This window comes from Theropithecus gelada, chromosome 7b, assembly GCF_003255815.1.
Source record: "Theropithecus gelada isolate Dixy chromosome 7b, Tgel_1.0, whole genome shotgun sequence".
Lineage (NCBI taxonomy): Eukaryota > Metazoa > Chordata > Mammalia > Primates > Cercopithecidae > Theropithecus > Theropithecus gelada.
In genome coordinates, this window is record NC_037675.1 from 791,410 (window position 1) to 816,827 (window position 25,418).

General features: G+C 36.8%; 1 pseudogene; it reads left to right on the forward strand.

Annotated features, from left to right (window-relative positions):
• The first annotated feature begins 6 nt into the window (after window positions 1–6).
• On the forward strand, window positions 7–23,162 carry LOC112629078 (annotated as a pseudogene).
• The last annotated feature ends 2,256 nt before the right edge of the window (window positions 23,163–25,418 follow it).

The following is a 25,418-nucleotide window of genomic DNA, read 5'->3' on the forward strand; positions in this document are numbered from 1 at the left end:
CCGGCGCCGAGTCTGTCACCAGGTGTCCCTCTGTTGCCTTGACTACGGCGGGCGCTGTGGGAGTGGAGAAGCCGCAAGTGCTGAGGCGCGGTGGAGGAAGGCATGGGAGCCAAGAGCATGAGGAGCTGGTGTCTTTGTCAGATTTGTACCTGCGGGTAAGAAATGGCTGGTGTAGTGGCGGGCCGGGGCTTGGGAGCCGACTCCTCGGGAACCCTGAGAATGGCCGTCCCCCGCAGATCAAGGGACGAGGACGCAGCGACATCCCCACTTATCTCATAAGCTCCGCACCCGCCGGCTACCTGGGGGTAAAACGTTTCTTCGTAGCCCCTGAGACTCCCAAGCAAGGATGCAAAGTAAATAATATATGTGAAGCAGCGACGGGATATAAGACTGGTGAGTAGTGGCATGTGATCCGACTGGGAGAATGCATTTCCACCCCGTCATCCCTCACCACAAAGATGAGAAAGAACAGTGCTCAAGGCCCTGAGTCTGCAACCCATATCACACTTTCTTTCATCTGCCTTCTGTCCTCCCAGCCAGACCATATTCCCATTCCCGTCCAGGCAGCAGTTCTTTGGGATTCGCCTGACTGAAAAGGCAGTACAGTAGTCCCCACCCTGAAACCTAGAATCCAACTGAGTCCTGCCTAACAACCTTCCATCACCTAGAAACAGTCTTCTCCTTCCTCAGCTTCACTGTTGACCCAGGGATTAGATCATTATTTGCTAAGTAAATATGAACGTGTCAATCCCTTCGTATTTGTAATCCCCTTCAAAGAAAACACCTGCATGTTGATGGAAAGCAGTTTTTTTGATAGTCTCATAATAAACACAGTTCGTAATTAGAAGTAGATTAAAATATCAACAAATTAACTTTGGGTGTATGAATCTGCAGACTGGTGTGCAGGAGACAATTTTTACTTTTTTCCTAATTTACATTCAACGCAAGTTCCTTTCTCATTCAGCTGTTAGGAAATTTGGTCTTCATTATGTTGAGGGCTACCCTTGGAATGGTGTGATTTTACTTTTTCTTTGTTTTTGGTTGTGGTTGTTTTGTTTTTTAAGGGTTTTATTTTTATTTTTTGATAATGCAATAAATACACAAGAGGTGTCATAAAAATCCATAATATTGTAAAATATCTATATTATAAAACACCTTCATAATTCTATCTTCCACAGATAACAAATGTTCTTTAAGACTTGTTTTACATGTGCATTGATTTTTTTTTTTTTTTTTTTGAGACAGAGTCTCACTCCGTCGCCAGGCTGCAGTGCAGTGGCGTAATCTCAGCTCACTGCAATCTCCGCTTCCCGGGTTCAAGCAATTCTTCTGCCTCAGCCTCTCGAGTAGCTGGGATTACAGGCTCATGCCACCACACCCAGTTAATTTTTGTATTTTTAGTAGCTCTCCTGACCTCCTGATCCACCCACCTCGGCCTTCCAAAGTGCTGGGATTACAGGCATGAGCCACTGCGCCTGGCCTGCATCGATTTTATTTTTTTTAAACAAAAAAGAGAATATTCTGAGCATACTATTCTACAATCCAGTTTTTTACTATTTACAATCTCACCATCTTCCAGTGACCATGTAAAGGTCACCCTCATTCTCTTAAATAACTGTATACTATTAGCTTATATGATATATTGGTCAAGGTTCTTAGTTATGGATAACATAACCTACTTTTGTTAGTTTAGGCAAAAAGGAATTTATTAAGGAGTATATATATATATATATATATATAGTTCATTTGGAAGAACTTAAGAAATCATTTTCAAAATAAGCTTCCAGGAAAAACTTCCAAAAATTTTACCACAGAACAGGACTGACAAGAGGCCACTGCCTCTGCCATAATCGAAAATTGCAACAGAGCTGTAGACTCCAGAATCACTCGTCTCTTCCATGGTCAAGAAGCTGCCAAGTTAGGAAACCAGCTCGCAAATCAAGATGCCACCTAACAACTTCTAACTCCAATCTCTTGTTGCCTCTATTACATTCATGCAAGCAAAATAAATGTTATGCCTTGACTCTCTCCTTATGTAGCTCTGTTCTGAGTCAAAGTGTCATGTGAATACATGTAGCAGGTGAAACCTAATTTGTATGTGGAAACTTCTGCAAGAGCCTGGGAAATTCCCTATTAGCTTTTCAGCTTCTATAGTGTAACAAGACACTAAATTGTTATGAGACACTTAATTGCTGTGCTTCCACCACATAGGGATAGACCATTATTTATAGATTGTTTTTGTAAACACCATTACAGAGGAAACAGTTTTTGGGGTTTTTTTGTTTTTGTTTTTGTTTTGAGACAGAGTCTTGCTGGGTCGCCCAGGCTGCAGTGCAATGGCGTGATCTTGGCTCACTGCAAGCTCCGCTTCCCAGGTTCACTACATTCCCCTGCCTCAGCCTCCCGAGTAGCTGGGACTAGAGGCACCCGCCAAGCCCGGCTAATTTTTTTTGTACTTTTAGTAGAGACAGGGTTTCACCCTGTTAGTTAGGATGATCTCGATCTCCTGACTTTGTGATCTGCCCACCTCAGCCTCCCAAAGTGCTGGGATTACAGGCGTGAGCCACTGCACCCAGCCCAGTTTTTGGTTTTTCAGTAAAGCCCTAGAATTTAGAAACTGTGAGTTTATTGGAGGTCTCTGATTAAAATGCAATTACAACACAAAATGTTTTTTGAGGTTAATCTTTCCATTGATTTTTTGCACAGGCGACATCATTGTCCACATGGAATCACAAGGATTTATGAAAATTCTGGGGTGTTTTGCCCTACAACTGAACATTTGGAAAAATATCCTACGTATGACAATGTTCTTCCAGCTCAGAGTCTTAAACCCAAGCAAGAAATGCGAGCATGCCATGGTAAAATGGAAGGAATAACTACATTTAAGTAAATATTTAGTAACTATTTGCTTTACTTATTTTTCTCCCAACTCTTCTGGTGTCAATAAAGTTTTCTAGCTATTTAAATTACTGTTTAGTTGATTTAAGTTGAACCAATTTGATAGGCAACCGACTAGTTAAATCACAACTTGAAAAAAAAAAAAACAAAAATACGAATTAAGTTAGGTTGACAAAGTGTGAGAAGAAAAAAGGGATATAAAAAGTTCTATTTTTTTTTTAACTTCCTAAAATATCTCGTATTTATCTACTTTCCACTGTTACCACCACCTAGACCAGGGTGTCTTATCTTTTGGCTTCACTGGGCCACATTGGCAGAATTGTCTTGGGCCGCACGTAAAATACAATAACACCAACCATAGCTGATGAACTAAAAAAAAAAAAAAAAATCACAAGAAAATCTCATAATGTTTTAACAAAGTTTATGAATTTGTGTTGGACCTCATTCAAAGCCATCCTGGGCCGCATGCAGCCCATAGGCTGCAGGTTGGACAAGCTTGACCTAGAAGAATGCAGTCACTTTATAATAATATCTGAATCTACTCTAGTTTTTGCAGTTTGATCTGTTTTCAATACGTCAGCCTGCCCAAATGATTTTAAAATGCAAACCAAACCCTATCACTTTTTTGCTTAAAATACTCTTAAACTTTCCCATTGTGTTTAACACAAACTAGAATCCTTATCAAAACCATGTAGAGGCATGGTTTGCTCACTACTTAATTCTCTAATTCATTTTCACTGTAGTGCCCTTTTCACTTTTATGCTCCATCCCATGGGCCATTTTTCATTTCCTTGAAAGTGCCAGGTTTCCCTTATCTCAGAGTCTTCCAAGATACTATTTTCCCTACCTGCAATTTTCCTTCCCTCTCTTAGCTAATGCTCATTCAATCTGTAGATCTCAACTAAATTATCACTTGAATAAGCCTTCTCTGACACTTCATCCAGTTTTCAGATTAGGTAAAATTCTTCTATGTAAGCTCCCAAAGCACCTTCCTGTTATTTATCATTAGATTGGTTTCAGTGTTTCATGAAAGCAGGAACTAAGTCTTTTGTTATCTCAGCATTCTATTTTTAGAAAACTGGTAACAATGCCTACTAGCACATAGTAGGTACCCAATATTTGTTCAGTGAGTGATGAACACAAATCTTCTTAAGCCTATACTTTTCATTTGGACTGACCTTTTTTGATCTGTCTGTATTTTTGTCAGTTAGGTGGATTACATATTATATTTACTCATTATTTTATTTAATATAAATATAATAATGAGTATATTTCAAGGTACAATCTTGTAATTGTATTATACTATATTCAAGGTACAATCTTGGTGTTAAGTATAAAAATGTCAATAAGTTTATGAACCCCAAATATCTGAGATAGGTCTCAGTTAATTTAGAAAGTTCATTTTGCCAAGGTTGAGGGTGCGTGCTGGTGACACAGCCTCAGGAGGTCCCAATAATAGGTGCCCAAGGTGGTCAGAGCACAGTTTGGTTTTATACGTTTTAGGGAGACACACATCAATCAACATATATGTAAGATGAGTATTGGTTTGTTCGGGAAAGGCAGGACAACTCGAAGCTGGGAGTGAGCTTGCAGGTCATAGGTAGATAAGAAATAAATGGTTGCATTCTTTTGAGTTTCTGATGAGCTTCTCCAAAGGAAGCAGTCAGATATGCATTTATCTCAGTGAGCAGAGGGATTTGAAGAGAATGGGAGACAGGTTTGCCCTAAGCAGTCCCCAGCTTCACTTTTCCCCTTAGCTTAGTGATTTTGGGGCCCCAAGATTTATCTTCCTTTCACAAGTTGAAGTTCCTGCTTCCTAGTGACTTGTACATCATATTTCTATAATTTAGAGTTTTAAAAATGCTCTGTAACAGCTTTAGATTTTGGTGTTAGCCATTTTCATTTCAGATGCAGCTCATTCTTATATAGCAAAGATACAAACTTTCTTTTTTTATTATTTATTTATTTTTATTATTACAGTTTAAACTTTCAAACTTTTAGTCTAATATGTCTATTTTTAACATTTCAGGCATTCCTTGCAGTAATAATAGTTTGGTGACTCTAGTTACTTGTGTAGGTGTATGGCTCTTCCACAGATGGAAGATTTTACTTAAGTCCTCAGATTTTGGTATGCAGTAGTGCCATCTAGAAGTGTTACAATTGCAGATTCCAGGTCTCCATCTAAAAGAGCCAGTAGATAATAGAGTGGGTCTCAGGAAACTGCATTTTTAACCAGCATTGCTAGTGACTCTGTTGCCACTGATTCAATGCAGTAGGTCAGGAACTGGACTGCTCACTGAGGATGACATGGAACATAAAACAGAGACAATCTTTGCTTTACTGTTGTTTATCGTGTTGTGGGAAAGTCCAAATATGAAAATATCAGATAAATAACTAAGATAATTATGGATTATAATAAGTGAGATGAGAAAATTCAGTAACTGGTTGAGACTGATTAAATGGGAATGGTTGTTCTTTTTTCTTCACTTTATTAATATTTCTTTCTTAATGCCTTAATGGTTCATATTAGAGATTTGAAATAAATTTTACAATATTTGTGTTTATTGAACAAAGATTTTGCTTTTAACCAGTTCTAAATGTAGAAATTGAGAAAATTTAACCTGCCATATCTTTCTTTTAAAAGGCAATTGCTTTTTAATTCTGAATTTCCCCAGTTGACTTACTCAAATAAGCCTTAATAATTGGAAGAAAAAGAAAAAGCAAGAAATGTCCGAAAGGTCCAAATATACCAATAAAACTAAAATATTCATTTCTTAAATTGTCATCTCTTCACTTAGTATGACATTGGATCTTTTCTTTCTATTTTCACTGGGAAACTAGCAGTATTTCTAAGAGTCATAATCTAGGAGCTTGAAACTCTTGCTTGACTCCCTCATGTTGACTGTGGTGACTGTGCAGTAGAAAGTGGATTTATCTGTACAAACAAAGAAGCATTCTGTACCTTTGTATAGTACAGGAAGTGACTGTGTAAAGAGGTGTCTGAACTTGTACAAGATTTTGGATCCCTTATAGCAGTCCTGTTGTAGCTCACTTAAATGACTGCCAGAGTTGGCAGGAAGCCTGCCCTGAAGGAGTAGGATTCTAGACACATCAGATGTTTCAGGATATATCAGATGAATAAGACTGCATTCACCCTCTACTACTACATAGAAAGCAGCTTTGGGTTTGGAGGTATACTTTCTAACACTTAACTAGTCTAACCAGAGAAACTGAGAGTTCTAAGCTTTTGCTTTGCTTTTCCCTTCCTGATTCTCTCACTTCCTGACTGCATTTTAGCCTGTTCCCCTCTAGTTAGTATTTGGGAAGAGCAAAGAACAACTGACATGTCTTGGGAGGCAGAGCTATGTGATTTCTACTACTCTTCATTCATTAAATAAAAGATTATTAAGCATTTATTAAGCATCAAGCACTATACTAGACACCTGGGATATAGTGGTGACCAAAAGCAGTCATGATCTCTGTGCTGACAGATGTTGCAACCTATTAGAGATGGCAATCAAAAACATTACTCAAAATAAGTCTAAAATTGCAACAGTGATAAGATCTATGAAGGATAGGCACAGGTACCTTGACATCCAGAACAAGAGTTTGACTTTATCAGGGAAATAAGAAAAATAAGTCAAAACCTGAAGGATGTTAAATTAGCTGGATTAAGAGGCGGAAGGAAATGCATTCCAAGCAGAGAGAGAGAGAGTAGCATGTAGCAGGAAGGAGCAGGGAAAGGAGAAAAGTATCAAAGAGGGCCAGCTGGAGCAGAGAAAGCAAGAGGAAGCATGGTGAGAGCTGAGGCTAGTGAAGGAGGCCAGGCAGAGCCTTTAAGCCATGTTCAGTGTCATCTATGTCTTTACAGTAATAAGAAGCCATGAAGGTTTTTCTGCTTTGTTTTTTTGGTAGAGGGTGAAGTTGGGGAGGAAGGAAGTTAAGGAAGAGGCTAGGGAGATAAGGGCAAGAATGACCTGATCAGATTTACATGGGAAAGAATTACTCAGGTTCCATATGGAGAAAAGATTGGAGGGAGAACTAGAGTGGATGTGGGTAAATGAGTTTTGAAAGTTATTAAAGTGATTCAAATGAGCTGTTGCAAAAACTTTACATATTACGGTAGTGGCAGATGTGGAGAAAAGTGGTTAGATTTGAGGGAGATTTATGAGGCAAAATTGACGGTAGTTGATGACGGACTAGATAGGGAAGAGAATTGACGTATGAAGGGTGAGTCCTAGATTTCTGACTATGCATCTGAAGCGATGGTGATAGCATTCACTTAAATAGAGAACAAGCAAAAAGGACCACATTTATTAAGGGGAAATAATGAGTTGATTTGGGACATATTAAGTTTTGAGTTGCCACTGAATATCCAAGAGACCATCATAGATGCTGGTATGGAGCTCAGAGAAGAGGTCTAAGCTGAGATGTAAATTTGAGAGTTTTTTCAATCTAGGTAGTAATCGAAGCTGTGGGAGTAGAAGAGTTATCCTCAGGAGTGAACAGTGGATGAAAAGAAGTATGTGTAGGTAGGTCTAAGTCTTGAGGAATGCTAACATGTATTTAATGACCGAGTAAAGGTAGATGAAGTTGCATAGGAGACTGGCAAGAAATAATCAGGAAATCAGGAAGAGCAAGTTTCCTAGAAACAGACAGTGTGGACAATAATGTCAATTACTGCTAGAGAGGTCAAGTAAGATGAGGATTAAAAATGTTCGATGAATTTAATCACATGGAAGACATAGTGAACCTTAGAGCTGTATTAGGGAAGTGGCAGTCCTGGAAACCAGATTGAAATGGATTGGAGTGGGTGAGAAAACAGTTAATTAGTCTAAGAAGTTATGTTGTGAATAGAAGAATTCAGTGAGGGGTTTGGGTTCTTTGGAGAACTTACAGACATATGCAACAAATATTGGTTAATACAAGATAGTTTAATCACAAAATGAGTGATGTGCCAATAGAGTCCAGAAGAAAAAAGCAATCCATGAAGTCTTGGGGTAGTAACAGTAGTGGCTGCCATATTGATCTTACTATGTACCAAGCAGTCTTAAAAGTGTGTGTGTATATCCTTAAAAACAACTCTGTGAGATAGAAGATATTATTGTCCCATATTATATATAAAGAAACTGGGGCATAAACAGGTTAATGAAGTTATCCAAGGTCCTGCAGCTAGTAAATGACAGAGCCAGGATTTGGACGTAGGCAGTCTGATCAGTTTAAGTTTGTGTTCTTCTCCATTCCTCAGTTTTTACCTCAGTGTCTGCAGTACTACCTCTGTCACATAATGTTATATAGTGCCCAGGTTGGCTGCATTACCAGCTGGCATCCATCCATGACAAGGAATTCTGGGAGATCCAAAGATGAGGAACATTCACATCTATAATCTGAATGTGATTTATGTCTAAAGACCAGAGTTACTAATCATTTAACAATAAGCGAGAAAACAGCATAAATTCAAAAAGAAGAAAGTATGCCAAAATAGTTTGCTGGAGACTTTAAGTAGGATGAATAAGGACTTTGACAAAGTGGACTCGGGGAATATATTTTTTAAACTTTTCAGGTTTAGTAAATTTTACCTGAAATTTCCTTCCAGGTTAGAAAAAAAATCAATTACTTGAGGATAGTGTTTACTGAAGATCCAATTAACTGAGATCTATTGTAATGATGTTTTCAAAACTAGAATTTTTGATATATTTACTTTTCTCAAGATACTTAGTCTCTGGATAGGACGTTATGAAAATTCATTTACTTCTTTCAAGTAGTTTATCAACTATTACCATTTTTAATATCTTCTCAGACTTTCCAAGTAAAAAAAAAAAGCCTTGACATTTTCCATACTTCATTGAAATAATTAGAAATAAAAGAACTTGCGAGGCTATGTTTCAAATTTATATATTTCAGGTTGGATTATCGTCCTTATGAAATATTTAAACAGCCTCGCCATGTGCCAGAAGAATATAAACCAAAACAAGGGAAGATTGATCTTGGTATTACCTACAAACGGGATTTTAATTCGTACAAAGTGCAGCCTGTGGCAATAGTCCGGCCTTTGGAGAGACAACAAGTTAAAAAAGGAAAGTTGGACACTGTCCCGACTTATAAAGGTAACTTGCCATTTCATAAATGAAGGAGCCAAAAACTAAAATTCACTTCCAGCTTTAACATCTAATATCAAATTATAATTTTGGTGTGCTGCCAAACTTAGCCTCCATGGCTCAGGGAAGAACATTTCTCTCTTTGGCAAAATAGTATTGTATAGTAACAAAAGAAAATAGACCATTTGTCTGATTGAGAGGTAAAAGACCCACATTCCCATCCAAAGTCATCTACTTTATTAGTTTTCGCTGTCTCAAAACATGAAAAACAAAGGATGCCATTAAACAAGCATTATGTCACATTTGTCACTTCATGTCACCTTTAGTTGGCATTGTTCTTTTCTTCCCATCCTAGAAAAAGTTGAAATGCTTCCGAGAGTATTGGGATCTTTGAGGTCAAATAAATAGCAATGCTTTTCTCCATTCAACTCCTGAACCAACCTATAAAGCAAAAGAGTTACCAGATGGAGAAGCACAATGTTACTTTTACACTGATAAAGGACAAAATAGAGAATGAAGCTTTCATCTGTAAGCAGGTGATTCCTGATATTGAGCCTCAGAATTAGATAGGCTTATCTACCCCATGATAGACAGTGCCAAATGGGGTCCTGCTCCTCTAAGAATTCTGACATGGTGGAAGAGTGAGAATACTTTCCCTTTGCAGGCAACTGACTTAGAGGAGTATGAGTTGAGCCATGTATGTTTTTCTTTCCAGAAACCTGTTTGTTTGTTGTGGTGGTTTTTGGGTTTTCTTGAGACAGAGTCTTTTTCTGTCGCCCAGGCTAGCATGCAATGGCACGATCTTGGCCCCCTGCAACCTCCACCTCCTGGGTTAAAGCAATTATCCCACCTTAGCCTCCCAAGTAGCTGGGATTACAGGTGCACACCACCACACCCAGCTAATTTTTTGTATTTTTAGTAGAGATGGTGTTTCACCATGTTGGCCAGGCTAGTCACGAACTCCTGACCTCAAGTGATCCACCCACCTTGACCTCCCAAAGTGCTGGGATCACAGGCGTGAGCCACTGTGCCTGGTCCAAAAACCTGATTTTAAAATACTCCAGTACTTTTGAGGAGTGGGGTCTTTGTTTTTTTAAAATAGGCTTTTTTTTTTTTTTTTTTTTTTTTTCAAAATGGAGGCTTACTCTGTTTCCCAGGCTGGAGTACAGTGGTGCAGTCTTGGCTTACTGCAACCTCTTTCTCCTGGGTTCAAGCAATTCTCCTGCCTCAGCCTCCTGAGTAGCTGGGATTACAGGCATCTGCCACCACACCTGGCTAATTTTTGTACTTTTAGTAGAGATAGGGTTTCACCATGTTGGCCAGGCTGGTCTGGAACTCCTGACTTCAAGTGATCCACCCACCTCAGCCTCCCAAAGTGCTGGGATTACAGGTGTGACCACTGCACCTGGCCTAAAAATAGGCTATTTTAGGCTTATTTTGATTTTGATTTATGATAGTAGGTATTATTTTTATATCTTTTTATTAATAATGTAATTACATATATAGGATTACATTATTTCCATTGGTTATGTAAAATAGCTGAATGGATATGTCCTAATATAAAACACTTTTGTAAGAGTGATACCATCAATAATCAAAGTAATGATTCATACTTGATTTAGGTAATAGTTAAATGCATACTTTTTCTTTAAATTTCATGCCTACCTGTTCAACAAGTAACTAAAGTGCAGGATATCAGTATACTTTCATCTATAAGCCTACCCATTAGGGAGGTCAAGAAAATGTTTTTTCTGTTTTTTAAATCTTTGAGCACATAACATACTACACAAAGAACAAATTGTGAAGACTATGTGAATGCTGAAGAAGTATAATTAAATGTAGCATAGAGCAATTGCTGATATAGATTGATATGCACAGGAGAAAATGTACTGTGTAAAATTTGACATAAAGAATAATTGATGAAGATGAATTTGGTCTTTTTTCATTTGTTTGTTTTTTGAGATGGAATCTTGCTCTGTCACCCAGGCTAGAGTGTAGTAGCACGATCTCAACTCACTGCAACGTCTGCCTCCTGGGTTCAAGCAATTCTCCTGCCTCAGCTTCCTGAGTAGCTAGGATTACAGGCACGAGCCACCATGCCCAGCTAATTTTTATATTTTTAGTAGAGACAGAGTTTCACCATGTTGGTCATGCTGGTCTTGAACTCCTCACCTTGCGATTCGCCTGCCTCGGCCCCCCAAAGTGCTGGGATTACAGACATGAGCCACAATATTTGGTCTCTTATACAATCATGTTAAGATTTTCTTTTTTTCTACAAGATCCATAAGAAATATACCAGTAATACTGTTGTCCCCTGATGCTGGGAACATGTACACACAACACACGCACACACTTATACCAACACTACTAGCTTTCCATGACCTGAGTTTCCTGTAGATTCCGATACTTCCACTCCTATGGTTATAGTTCAAGGATAACGAATTTTGAGTTCCTCTGGCATTCTCACTACTGAACTTTCTTAGTCAGCAAAGGTGATGTTTTGTATTTCAGGTTTTCAGGCATGAGACAACAAAAACACTAAGAGCCAAGGTTCTACTTCCATACTCTGTATGATTGTACTGCAGGTTTTGTAGATAACCTATTTAAGAACAATTATGCAGCTGAAGAGAAGTCATGGTGGGAAGATACTCTCACTGTCCTCCTTTGGGAGGCCAAGGTGGGTGAATCACAGAGTCAGCAGTTCGAGACCAGCCTGGCCAACATGGTGAAACCCCATCTCTACTAAAAATACAAAAAATTAGCTGGGCGTAATGGTAGGTGCCTGTAATCCCAGCTACTCAGGAGTCTGAGGCAGGAGAATCTCTTGAACCTGGGAGGTGGAATTGCAGTGCACCAAGAACGCACCACTGCACTCCAGCCTGGGCAACAGTGCATTACTCTGTCTCAAAAACAAAAAAAGAAAAGTATTTGAAATAAATGAAAATAGAGTCACAACATACCAAAACTTCTGGAATGTGGCAAAAGCAGGGTTAAGAGGAAAGTTTATAGTGCTAAATGCCTATATCAAAAACATAGAAATAGCTTAAATTAACAACCTAACCTTGCAACTAAAAGTACTAGCGGCATAATAACAAACCAAACCCAAAGCTAACAGAAGAAATAATTACAATCAGAGCAGAACTGAATGAAATGGAGACCCCCAAAACCATTCAAAGGATCAGTGAAGCAAAAAGTTCATTTTTAAAAAGATAAACAAGATGGATAAACCACTAGCTAGATTAACAAAAAAAGACATCCAAATAAGCGCAATCAAAAATTAAAAAGTGACATCACAATTGATCCCACAGAAATACAAAAGATGCTCAGAGAATATTATGAACATCTCTGTGTATACAAATTAGAAAGTCTAGAGAAAATGGATAAATTCCTGGAAACACAAATTCCCAAGATTGAACCAGGAAGAAACAAATCCTGAACAGATCAATAATGAGTAAGGAAATTGAATCAGTAAAAAAAAAAAAAAAAAAAAAAAAAAAAAAAAAAAACCCTGGACCAAATGGGTTCACAGCTGAATTCTACCAGACGTAGAAAGAACAGCTGGTACCAACCCTACTGAAAGTACTCCAAAAAATTGAGGATGAGGGACTACTTCCTGGCTCACTCTATGAAGCTAGTATGATCCTGATACCAATATTTGACAGAAACACAAAAAAGAAAACTACAGACCATTGTACCTGAACACAGATGCAAAAATCCTCAGAAAATACTAGCACACCAAATCCAGCAGCACATCAAAAAGTTAATTCACCACAGTCAAGTGGGTTTTATTCCTGGGATGCAAGGATTGTCCCACATTGCAAATCAATAAATGTGATTCACCACATAAACAGAATTAAAAGCAAAAATCATATGATCATCTCAGTAGATGCAGAAAAAGCATTTGATAAAATCCAACATCCTTTCATGATAAAAACTCTCAAAAAAAACTAGGCATTAAAGGAACATACCTCAAAATAATAAGAGCCATCTATGACAGACCCACAGCCAACATCATACTGAATGGACAAAAAACTGGAAGCATTCCCTTCGAGAACTGGAACAAGACAAGGATGTCCACTATTATCACTCATATTTAACATACTGTTGGAAATGCTAGTGTTGGAAATTATGTCTCTTCACTGACAATGTAATTTATACCTGGGAAACCCTAAAATTTCTACCAAAAGACTCTTAGACCTAATAAATGAATTCAGCAAAGTCTCAGGATAAAAAAATCAATGCACAAAAATCAGTAGCATTTCTATACAACAGTAATCTTCAAGCTGGGAATCAAATCAAGAACATAATCCCATTTACAATAGCCACACACACTCACAGTACCTGGGCATACATCTAACAAAGGAGGTGAATGATCTCTGTAAGAAGAAGGAAATCATAAACTATACAAATGGAAAAGCATTCTATGATCATGGATAGGAAGATTCAACATCTTTAAAATGTCATATTACACAAAACAATCTACAAATTACCAATATAATTTCTTTTTTTTTTTTTTTTTTTTTTTTTGCAGAATTAGAGAAAAACTATTCTAAAATTTGTATGGAACCCAAAAAGAGCCTGAATAGCCAAGGCAATCCTAAACAAAAAGAATAAAGCCAGAGGCATTACATCTCCCAAATTCAAACTGTACTATAAAGCTACACTAACCAAAACAGCATGGTACTGGTACAAAAATAGACACATAGCCCAATGGAACAGAATGGAGACTCCTGAAATTAAGCCAGACACCTACAACCACCTGATCGTCAACAAAATTGGCAAAAACAAACAATGGGGAAAGGACTCCCTATTCCATAAATGATGCTGGAAAAACTGGCTAACCATATGCAGAAGGATGAAACTGGACTCCTACCTCTCACTGTATACCAAAATTAACTCAAGATGGAGTAAAGGCTTAAATGTAAGACCCCAAACTATAAAAATCCTAAAAGAAAACCTAGGAAATACTCTTCTAGACATTGCCTTAGGCAAAGAATTTATATTTTAAGTACTCAAAAGCAAATGCAATAAAAATTGACACATGGGTCTTAAATTAGAGAGTTTCTGCACAGGAAGAAAAACTATCAACAAAGTTACAAACAAGTTACATAATAGAAAATATTCACAAACTGTGCATCCAACAAAGGACTAATATCCAGAATCTATAACTAAGTTAAATAAATCAAGAAAAGATAACATTAAAAGGTGGGCAAAGGACATGAGAAGACAGTTCTTGAAAGAAAACATACAAGTAACCAACAAACACATGAAAATATTTTCAACATCACTTATCATCAGAGAGATGTAGATGAAAACCACAATGAGATACCATCTCATACCAGTCAGAATGGCAATTATTTAAAAAGTAAAAAAAAAAAAAAAAAAAAAAATGATGCTGGTGAGGGTCCAAAGAAAACGGAACACTTATATACTGTTGGTGGGAATACAAATTAGTCCAGCCCCTTTGGAAAGAAGTTTGGAGATTACTCAAAGAACTAAAAGTAGAATTACCATTCAATCAAGCAATCTCATTACTGGGTGTATAACCAACGAAAAATAAATCATTCTGTCTGCACTTGTATGTTCATTATAGCACTTTTCACAATAGCAAAGACATGGAATCAACATAGGTGCCCATCAATGGTGAATCATATAAAGAAAATGCAGTGTATATACACAATGGAATACTGTGCAGCCACAGTAAATAAAACCATGTTATTTCAAGAACAAGGATACAACTGGAGGTCATTATTCTAAGCAATTTAACACAGAAACAGAAAACCAAATACTGAATGTTCACACTTATAAGTGGGAGCTAAACATTAGGTATACATGGACACAAAGATGGAAACAATAAACACTGGAAATTCCAAAAGGAGAGAGTGAGGGGGCATGCAAAGGTTGAACAACTACCTGTTGGGTACTGTGTTCACTAATTGGATGATGGAATCATTAGAAGCCTAAACCTCAGCATCACGTAATATACCCAAGTGATATACCTTCACATATAATCCCTGAATCTGAAATTCAAATAAATGAAATAAATGGTATGGGGAAAACTGAGTATCCACATGTGAAGGAATGAAATTGGAGCCTTATTCCATAAACAAAAATCAATTCAAAGTGAATTGAAGTCTTAAACATAAGACCTGAAACCATAAAATTCCTAGAAGAAATCATGGGAAATGACCTTGACTTTGACCTTGCCAGTGGTTTTTTTTTTGGATATGACTCCCAAAACACAGGTAACAAAAGTAAAAATAGACAAATGAGTTCATCCAAACTAAAAAGTGTCTGTACAGCAAGGAAACAATCAACAAAAAAAAATTGGAACATATGAATTGGCAGAAAATATAAGCAAACCATGTATCACATAAGGGGTTAATATTTTAAAAAATAAGGAACGTAGACAATAGCAAAAACAAAAAGGGGGGGATTAAAAATTGACCAAAGTACCTGAATAAACATTTTTCCAAAGAAGACATACAAATGGCCAATAGATATATGAAAAGATACTCAACCAATCACTAGATAAATGCAAATCAAAACCGCAATGAGATATCATCTCACACCTGTTAGGATGTCTGTTATAGAGAAGATAAAAGATAGCAAGTGTTGGTGAGGATGTGCAGAAAAAGCAATCCTTGTATTCTATTGGTTTGAATGTAAATTGGTATAGCTATATGAAAAACAATATGAAGTTTTCTCAAAAAATTAAACATGGAGTTTTTATGTGATCCAGCAACTTCTCTGGTGTATACCCAAAGGAAATGAAATCAGTATCTTGAAGAAATATCTTCACTTTTATTTACTGCAGCATTATTCACAATAATCTAGATAAGAAACAACCTAAATGTGCATCAATCAATGAATGAATAAATGTGATGTGTAAATATTTGTATGAACATATATATAGTACACATCTATTATATATTATGTAATAATATGCATAATAATGTATAAATCTAAAAGAGTTGAATACATAGAAGCAGAAGATAGAATGATGGTTACCAGAGGCAGGGAAGTGGGGGAAATGGGGATATATTGGGCAAGAGGTATAAAGTTGAAGTTGTATAGGATGAGTAAATCTAGAGATCTAATGTACAGCATCATGACTATAATTAATAATACTGTACTGTATACTGGAAATTTGCTGAGAATAGATTTCAGGTGCTCACACCACCCACACACACACATGCACAGATGCACACACATGCACACACACAGGTTACTGTGAGGAGATGAATATGTTTCTCACTTTAGTAATCATTTTACTGTGTGTGTATACATGTTAAAGACCAAGTACATTTTAAATATATACAGTGTTTATTTAAAAATAAAAATGACTATATAAAAAGAAACTTTATAATTGAGAATTTAAAAAGCAATAGCATGAAAAATGAAATTGCCATACTAGACACCAAAATGAGATATCCTCAGGGGAAGACATTATTTACTACAAAAATAGTGGAGCAAACAGTGCTTCAAGAATTGATACTTGGTAAGTTATCACTTCAGGCCAGCCTGGGAATGCATCAGACACTAGTCGGTATTGATATGTAGAAAGAGGAGGGATATTCTGAAAACTGGTACGAAATGAGTAAAAAAGCATAGAATCAGAAAAATAAAACAGTTATTCAGTAGACATAGTGAGGACCAGAAATTTTCAGGGATGAGAGATTGGGGTGTAATTCCATGAAAGTAGATTGAGATCAGTTTGGGAAGAACCTTGAGTGCCAGGCTGAGAGGACCTGACATAAGTATAGATTTTTAAAAATCTTCTTGGAAGGACATCAGACAGCTGTAGAAGCAAAATACAAAAATTTCAGAGAGCTAGGAGCCCTTCCTCAGTGAGTTGATATGGCCAGCCATTTACTTCTCTGGGAACACTTGTCAAGTCCTAGGCCTATGCTGAGGATTGAGCTTGGCATAAGCAGATAAACTCTAGTAGAGGAAAAAGAAAGCAGTGGAACACTCGAATTTGGGCTGATAGGACTAATTGAAATCTAGAAGAGCCCCAGATACATGGCTGGTTTTCAATGTGAGACATTCACTGAGTGTTTGTAGGGGAGGGGGCATGGTGTGCTGGGAGACTGGGCCAGAAAAATTCCAGAGGAATATCCCACAGTCTTGTTTGGGAGTAAATGCTTAGGAGACGAAGCTCCACTAGAATGAGGGCCTTACTACAAACACACCTCGAGTCTTGTTCTTGAGACATTTGAAACTAGAGTAAGACTATGTCTAACTAAAGGTGCCATTGAGCACTGATCTAGCTCGGATTCTGGTAAGAATGAGGTGATCTCCCCCATATTCTAACATAGGAAAGAGTGAACTGTCTCCTGTTGAAAATAACATTGATTTTAGTTTTTATGATTCTCTTATACACAACATTCAGCACATAGTAAAATGTTATGAGGCCTATGAAGAATCAGGAGATATTTGAAGAGATAATGGTCAAGACTTTTCCAAAATTGAAAGAATCAGCCCACAGATTCAAGAAGCTCAGCAAACTCCAAAATAAACACATAGGAAACCATCCTAGACAACTATTGTCAAACTTCTGAAAATGAAGTAAATATAAATTCTTAAAAGTAGCAAGTGAAAAACTATTCATTATCTACAAAAAGAAAAAGTTATATCTGACTTTTAAACAGAATGATACGTGACTTTTCAACACAAACTATGGAAGTTAAATGACAATGATATGACACTTTAAAAGTGCTAAAGGTGCGAGAAGGATCTAGAATTTTAAAGCCAGCAAACCTGAGAATGGTATATCTAGTAAAAATAGCCTTGAAAAGTTAAAGCCAAGTAAAAATGTTTTCAGACAAAAAAAGAAAAAGCTGAGATACCTACTACAGAAAGTATTAAAGGACATTCTTCAGTTAAAAGGAAACTTATTCCAGAGAGAAGCATGAAATGCAGGAATGGATGAAGCACACAGGGTAAATATGTGGGTAAATATAAAATAATATTGACAACTTAAAATTACTATATTATGTTTTTACACAAATATAAAAGTAAAGTATGTTAGAACAGTAGTACAAAAGGCAAGCGGATTTAAATAGAATTAAATTGCTTACAGGTTCTTCTATGCTAGAAGTGGCAAAAATATCCATTTACGTTTGAGCCAGAAAAATCTCATAATAAGTCAAACGTTCATTTTTTATTTTTAAAATATAGAAAAAATTCTAATAGTAAAGTGGAATAATACAAATGCCATTTATTAATACAAAAGAAGGCGGGAAATAAGGGTTATGGGAACAAAGGAGGGAAAAATCAAAAGCAAATAGCAATACAGTCAACTTAAGCCCAGCTAGATCATTACATTAAGTGTAAATGAACAAAATATTGTGATTAAAACTCAAAGATTGATTTTTCACACGTTAAAAGATATTATTTTTTTAAAATGCCAATAATTTACAACTTACATAAAATGGATAAATTTTTTGAAAAATACAATTTAACAAAAGTAACTCAAGAAGAAATAAAAAGTCAAAATAGCCCTATATCTGTAAAGGAAATTGAATTTGTAGAATTCAAGGTGTAATTTTAAACCTCGCCTTAAAGAAATCCAGAATTTTCAGATTCTGTGTAGGATGCAGAATGCCAGAAAGAGTATATTCCCAACATAAGAATAAGAAAAAGCCAGCTAATTTATGAAATCATAAATGTGTATGAATCCTTTAGAAAGCTGAGATCACAGGTTAACCAATTAGCCTGACATTTAACGAAAAACAACTTCCACCCAGTTGAGACAGGAGGCAAGCACTGTTTCACCCAAAGCTGGGCATGGAATGAAGACTAGCTGTTACACAAGTGTATAAAAATAATTAATTTACATATTTAATTGCTAAAGACTTGAGTGTGAGCTACTGTGAGAGCATAGAAGCTCTGAGAACTTCAGACACTAAAGGGGCAGTTCAAAACGACTCATAGACTGTTCCCTATGGATGTTCACTGTGTGATCATCAGAAAGATTGGGAGAAAGGCTGGAGACCACAGAAAGTTTTCTTCATAGTGCAGGTATGGAGAGAAGAATGGTTGTTACAAAGAAAAAAAAAAAAAAAAGCAGGAAGCTCCATTTGGATGCCTCTAACCTACAGAACAAAAATGGATAAATATCCACTGCAGGAGAGGCATCACTGTGACAGCCCCAATGAATAGGTGAAGATGTATTGCAACTTGATGAAAGATAAAGAAAAACAACAGCAAGGAGCAAAATAAAACTGAACCTTGAAAATGAAGAAAGAACAGGAAACTGTCTTGGGACCAACAATTAGAGACCTACTACATTAAGTGAAGGGGCAGGTGCACTGAGAGAGCCGTGCTTCTGAGACCCAGGGGCACAGGGACTGCCTAAGACTGAAGCTGGACTGAGACAACAGAGAAACCACCACACACCCACCTTCCACTTCCCAAACACAAGATTCTAAGCTTCAAATATACAAAGCAGCAAACACTTATAGTACTAACATAAGAAATGTAAAAATATGCATTTGTAGTTGGAGACTTCAACACTCTCTTTAAGTAGTCTGTAGAACATAGACAGGTAATAAGTAAGAATATAAAGACCTGAACAACACTATCAACAATTTGTCCAAATTGACATTTGTAAAGCACTTCTGCCAACAGTAACAGAATACACATTCTTTTCAAATGCACATGAAAGCTTCATCCAGATAAACTATATTTGGAGTCATAAAACAAACCTTAACAAATATAAAAGAATTGAAATCATGCAATGTGTGTTTTTGATCATAACAGAATTAAATTAGACATCAATAATACAAAAAAAATGTAGAAAAATCCCCAAATATTTGGAAATTAAACAGCAAATTACTAAATGTTTGTTTTTTCCTTAAGTATCATGAAACATTAAAAACACATGATAAAGATTATGGTGTTTTAAAGGTATTGCTAGAATGTTATCAATAAATATTCCAGAACAGATAATAAGTATTCCAGGCATATAAGCATAGGCATATTTATGGGGAGAAAATCAATTTTCTGCAATTAGCTAGAACTGACATTCATACTATTGTACACTATTACATCCATCTCTCAGTGTCCAAATTCTTGCTTCCATTTTGAAAACCAAAGCTGGTTTGGTGAGGGAAAATATTGTCTTCTGTTTACTCTCTTATAATGAAAATCTTTTTTCTCTTTTGTGGTAGCAAGAATTCTCCCTATATGATTGTGTGGAACTGTAGATCTTTAATAACATCTGTGATTTCTTTTAGCTAGTGAAAAATGGTGTTATACTTTTATACTTTACTTTGCAAAGAAGAGAGATTCCCTCATGGTACCTCAAGAAAAAAAAAGACTCTGGTAAAGCTTCAGGTGACCTGAAAATGGAAAACTATCAGGTGCCAGGGAGCTTCAAGGAAGAGCTTTTCCCTTCATCTCCGCAGTGAGCTACATGATTTCTCTCACAGCACCTTCACTTCGCTCATCTGCTCTGATTGCCACTTTACTAACTGGCCGCCTCTGCCTAGTTATCTTTTCTGTTTCTTTACAGGTCTGTTTTGAATGTAACTTCAGCTTTCCATGGCTCTTCAGCACTACCTCCTGGCATCCTTTTCAATTCTCTCATTTCTATCTCACTCATTATTTTCAATTTTAGGTTTACAAGAATAAGAATGCTTGATCTAGCTCATCTTTTCTGTCAGTTTGTCTTCAAGGTCTCTGCTGGCCTAAAGGTCGCCTATTCTTGAGTCAGGTGCCCTCTCTCATCCAAACATCAGTAACTTGATCATTTAGTCCAAAAGTTGGCCATTTTGGCAGAAATGGATAAACATTTTATCTCTTTGAAGAAGATATCCACATAATAAGTTTTCAAGGTTTGACCTTTCCTGTAAATACTGCTTAGACTTTAGTTCTGATTTTAGTATGTTATCTTGTATAATAAATTTCTGTCATTTATAAATTAATTTTTGGTATTTAGAAATACATATTTTGAGGTGAAGTCAATTTTTTTTTTTTTTTTTTTTGAGGCGGATTCTTGCTCTGTCGCCCAGGCTGGATTGCCGTGGCATGATCTTGGCTCACTGCAACCTCCACCTCCCGGGTTCAAGCGATTCTCCTGCCTCAGCCTCCTAAGTAGCTGGGATTACAGGAGCCTGCCACCACGCCCGGCTAATTTTTGTATTTTTAGTAGAGATGGGGTTTCACCGTGTTGGCCAGACTGATCTAGAACTCCTGACCTTATGATCCACCCACCTCGGCCTCCCAAAGTGCTGGGATTACAGGCATGAGCCACCGTGCCCGGCCGGTGAAGTCAATTTTCTGGTATTTCCTAGCTGATTATCTTCCTCATCTAGAAATAGAAAACACAAATAATCCTTAGTTGAAATATAAACATTTCAGTTTTAGTGAAGTGTACCATTACCAACTTGTAATGGTATTACAAGTCATCACCCTGTAGACACCAGAGTGACCCAAAATGCTCCACAGTCTAGGTAAACTGCAGGAAGTAGGCTTAAGGTTATTTAACTTCCAAACTCCAGATCTTTGCTCTGATGGTCACTTCAAATTCTACAATTTCAAACACCTTTGATGGCCCTCTATCTTTTGGGAATGCCTTAAAGTCCTTTTCATGAGGGAAAGTTGAAGCCAGAGATCTTTCTGGGAGATCTCCTTGAGCAAAGATACAAGTTACCCTGTATCTTTGCTCAAGGAGTTCTTTCTGTAGCTTCCTAGAGTATACCAGAATTAAAATTTTCTCTCCTTTGATGAGTCTCTCCAAAGCAAGGAGTAATATCTGTATTACTTTTGTCTACACATGAGGGCACTTGATTTTATTTCAAGCCCTGGATTTTAGACATACCTTAGCATTTTGTGAGTTGTACTTAAAATCCCAACCACTTCCTAGGAGTACAACCATAATCTCCTAAACTCTGTCCTCACCTACAACACAGTCCTTTTGGCTTTCAAGAACTATCCACAATCAGGCTCAGATATGCTTTTCCTTTGTTATGTAATCAGATGAATTTGAAAGTGGAAAATTATATCTATTAAAGTGAGGAGATGGGTAGAGGAAGGTGAAAATGAAGAAAAAAGAACAAATCTGAAAGGAATCAGAGAAACTGTATTCTGATACTATTGTTTAGATTTCCAAAGGAAATGGAAAGATGTTTGGCAATGAGAGAAATCAGTTATGATTTTTAGAAGATGGTTGTTTTCTTCAGCGTTTAAAAATGTTTTTACTTTGTTTTAATTTTCAAGATGATTATAGAGCTTATGACCTTCATAAAAGTGAACTTTATAAGCCAGAACAAACTTATCAACCCCCTACTGTGAAATTTGGAAATTCAACTACATTTCAGGATGACTTTGTTCCTCAGGAGATAAAGCCTAGGCAAATCTTTAAACCCTCCTCTGTGGTCAAACTTCTACAGCCCCTTTTAATGGCATTACAAGTCATTGCCTTGATTATATACCTCATCAGCTTGAACTCAAGTTTGAAAGGCCAAAAGAAGTTTGCAAACCAACTGACCAATGCTTTGAGGATCTCACAGCTCACCGGTATGACTTTCAGGGTCTTATTGGTGAAACTGCAAAAATCTGCAGACCTGTACACACCAGAGTGACCCAGAATGCTCGGTTTCAAGGAAGCACTGAATTCCGTGAATGTTTTCAACCATGGGAAATCCCACCATCTGAGGTCAAGAAAGTACCAGAGTATGTGCCTCCTACAGGTAACATCTATTAAACAGCACAAGCCATCTTGACTATGTTCCATATCAGGCCAACCATGTAGTTCCCATCAGGCCAGTTTCTCATTAGAAGAAGTAACAATTTTCCTTTCGAAGGAAAAAGCACCATGAAGGAAGATTTTCCAGCATGGGAAAATTGTCATCAAGGACTTATTAAGAAGCAGCAGATTCCCAACCCATCTGGAAAATTTGATGGTTTGAGCACTTTCAGATCTCACTATGGGCCACACAAATTGATTCCAACAGAGAGTTGCAAATCTTTAAATATTGCTTTTAAGAGTTCTGTTCCATTTGATGATGTGACCATGTACTCTGTAGAGTACACACCAAAAAACAGGAAATTTGCCCAACAAGTTACTCGTCTCCTCCAGGTTACATTTTTGAAAATGCCAATTCCCAAGGTCATAAATTCTTTCACAAGATTTCTCCCACAGTGAAGGCCTTCTAATAACCAAAATATGCTTAAAAGGAAGCTACTAGCAAGTAATTGTTTTTCCAAGAGAAGACTCCATTTTTGGAGTGAAAAAAATTATGATATAATAAATCATTTTTTATATTTTTAAACAAGAAAATTGAAAAATGTATTATAAAAACTCAGAATCTTAAAACCATTTTGTATTGATACTTTAATCAAGATCGTTCTTTAATATGCATTTCAGAAGGTTCAATAATATACATTCCCATGTGAACTCTTTTAATATTTAACATATTGCTTAGTAGCTTGTCCCCAGTCTATTATCATTTGTAATTCTGTTTATAATTATGGCAATTTTATGGTTATTCACATACCAGTTGTTATTTATCAAGCACATCAGGATTATCTAGAACAACATTGAAAATGATACATGAATTCCTCTTCCAAGATAATAGGATTCATTTTACTCAGACTTCCGTGCATCTACATAGCATCTACCGAGTCAAGTTTTGGTTGGTGGTATACAGACTGCTGCACTGTTCCTCACCATGTTCAGGTTAGCAAGAGGCACTGTGGTGTGGCAAGGAAAGGCTCTGTGTGCTGGGAATCAAAGGACTTGAGTTCAAGTTCTAACTAATTATCATTATTTTTAGAGACAGGGTCTCACTGTCACCTATGCTGGAGTCCAGTGACGTGATCACTGCTTACTGCAGCCTCAGCCTCCTGAGCTCAAGTCATCCTCCTACCTCAGCCTCCCAAGTAGCTGGGACTACAAGGGTGTGCCACCACATCTGACTATTTTTTTTAAAATATACTTTGTAGAGACAGGTTCTTGCTATATTGGCCAGGCTGTTCAATATATTGGCCAGGCTACTCTTGAATCCCGCCTTGGCTTCCCAAAGCACTGGGATTACAGGCATGAGCCACTATACCCAGCCTGAGTTCAAGTTCTAATAATATAGATTTCTACTTGTATTACCTTAGACAATGACTCATATCTCTGAGCCTCGGTGTCTTTATTTGTAAAATGATGTCTGTTCTCAAAAAGAGTTTGTTTTGAGCATCAGACTATATGGTACATTTTAGTCCTTAAAGTACAAGTATAAGTGTAGAGGATTGTTAAAAAAAAAAAATCAATCTCTTTTTGTACTTGTTTTCTCCTTTTCAAATGAGGAAAATTACTTACTCAATCCTCATTTACTGGCCTGTAGCAAGGATTGTAAACTAACCTAATTTGCTTTGAGCTTCTGAGTAGTATGTGCTTCTGAAGGAGTCTTGTCCTTTAAAACTTCATGAGCACCTGAGAAATTGTTAACAGAGAATGGAAAGCTCAGAATGGGGTAAATACAGTGGTTTGAGTAACAGTATTTGCAGAAAGGAAAAAGTATTTGCTAGGGTAGTTTTAGGAAGTTTCAGAAAGACTGACAGCTCTGAAGAAATCTTTAGGGTAAATGTAGGTAATTTTGAACCTAATTGCCATGCCAAGTCACTGTTCAGAGGCAGAACCAGCCCCCGCAGGGGGCATAATCACCTGGTTCACCTCTTCCAGTGTGAAGATAAGTGCTAAGGAAAGGAATGATGCCAGAAAGTATAGTAGAAACACTCTATTGCATTTAGAAATGCTGAAAATTTCCTAATGAATTAAACTCTTATTGGGTGGTTCCTTTTTTAAAAAAAATAAATAATTACATTATGAGAGAATATGATTTATTTTAGCATAAAGTGAATTTTAGTCTTTCATGGCTTCAAAATTATTTCAAAATATACTTTATTGAAAATCATCAATATTTGGTTATTTTAATTGTTCAAAAGTAATTTGTTCTTATTTACATTTGTTAGTAAAAGTATGGTGTGTGAAACTTTATATTTCTATGCAACATTAATAAAATCAATGGATTTTCAAGAAGTCATTTCTGTACCTAATTTTTTTTAAAGAGAGCATTTTAATAAAGTCCTGTCCAGGTTAACCTATACATAAGTAGATGTTCTCACTTTTTACATACAAAACAATAATGTATAATCAGAATTAAAAATAAGGGAACACTACAGCACTCTGTCATCCCGTCCCATATTCCAATGCTGGATATTCAAATCCCTCTGTAATTTAATAGGGGTGGTCTCCTCCCAGGACAAAGGTCACCCTTAATAAGACATCTACTAGAGTTTCCAGAGGCAATTTGCCATGGGATAAGGATTGAAGATGAATAATGGTGTTTCCCCATAATCTAGCACTCAGTAAACAGGTGTGAAAATAGAGATTGAAACAGAGAACAATGTAAGACATTCAGC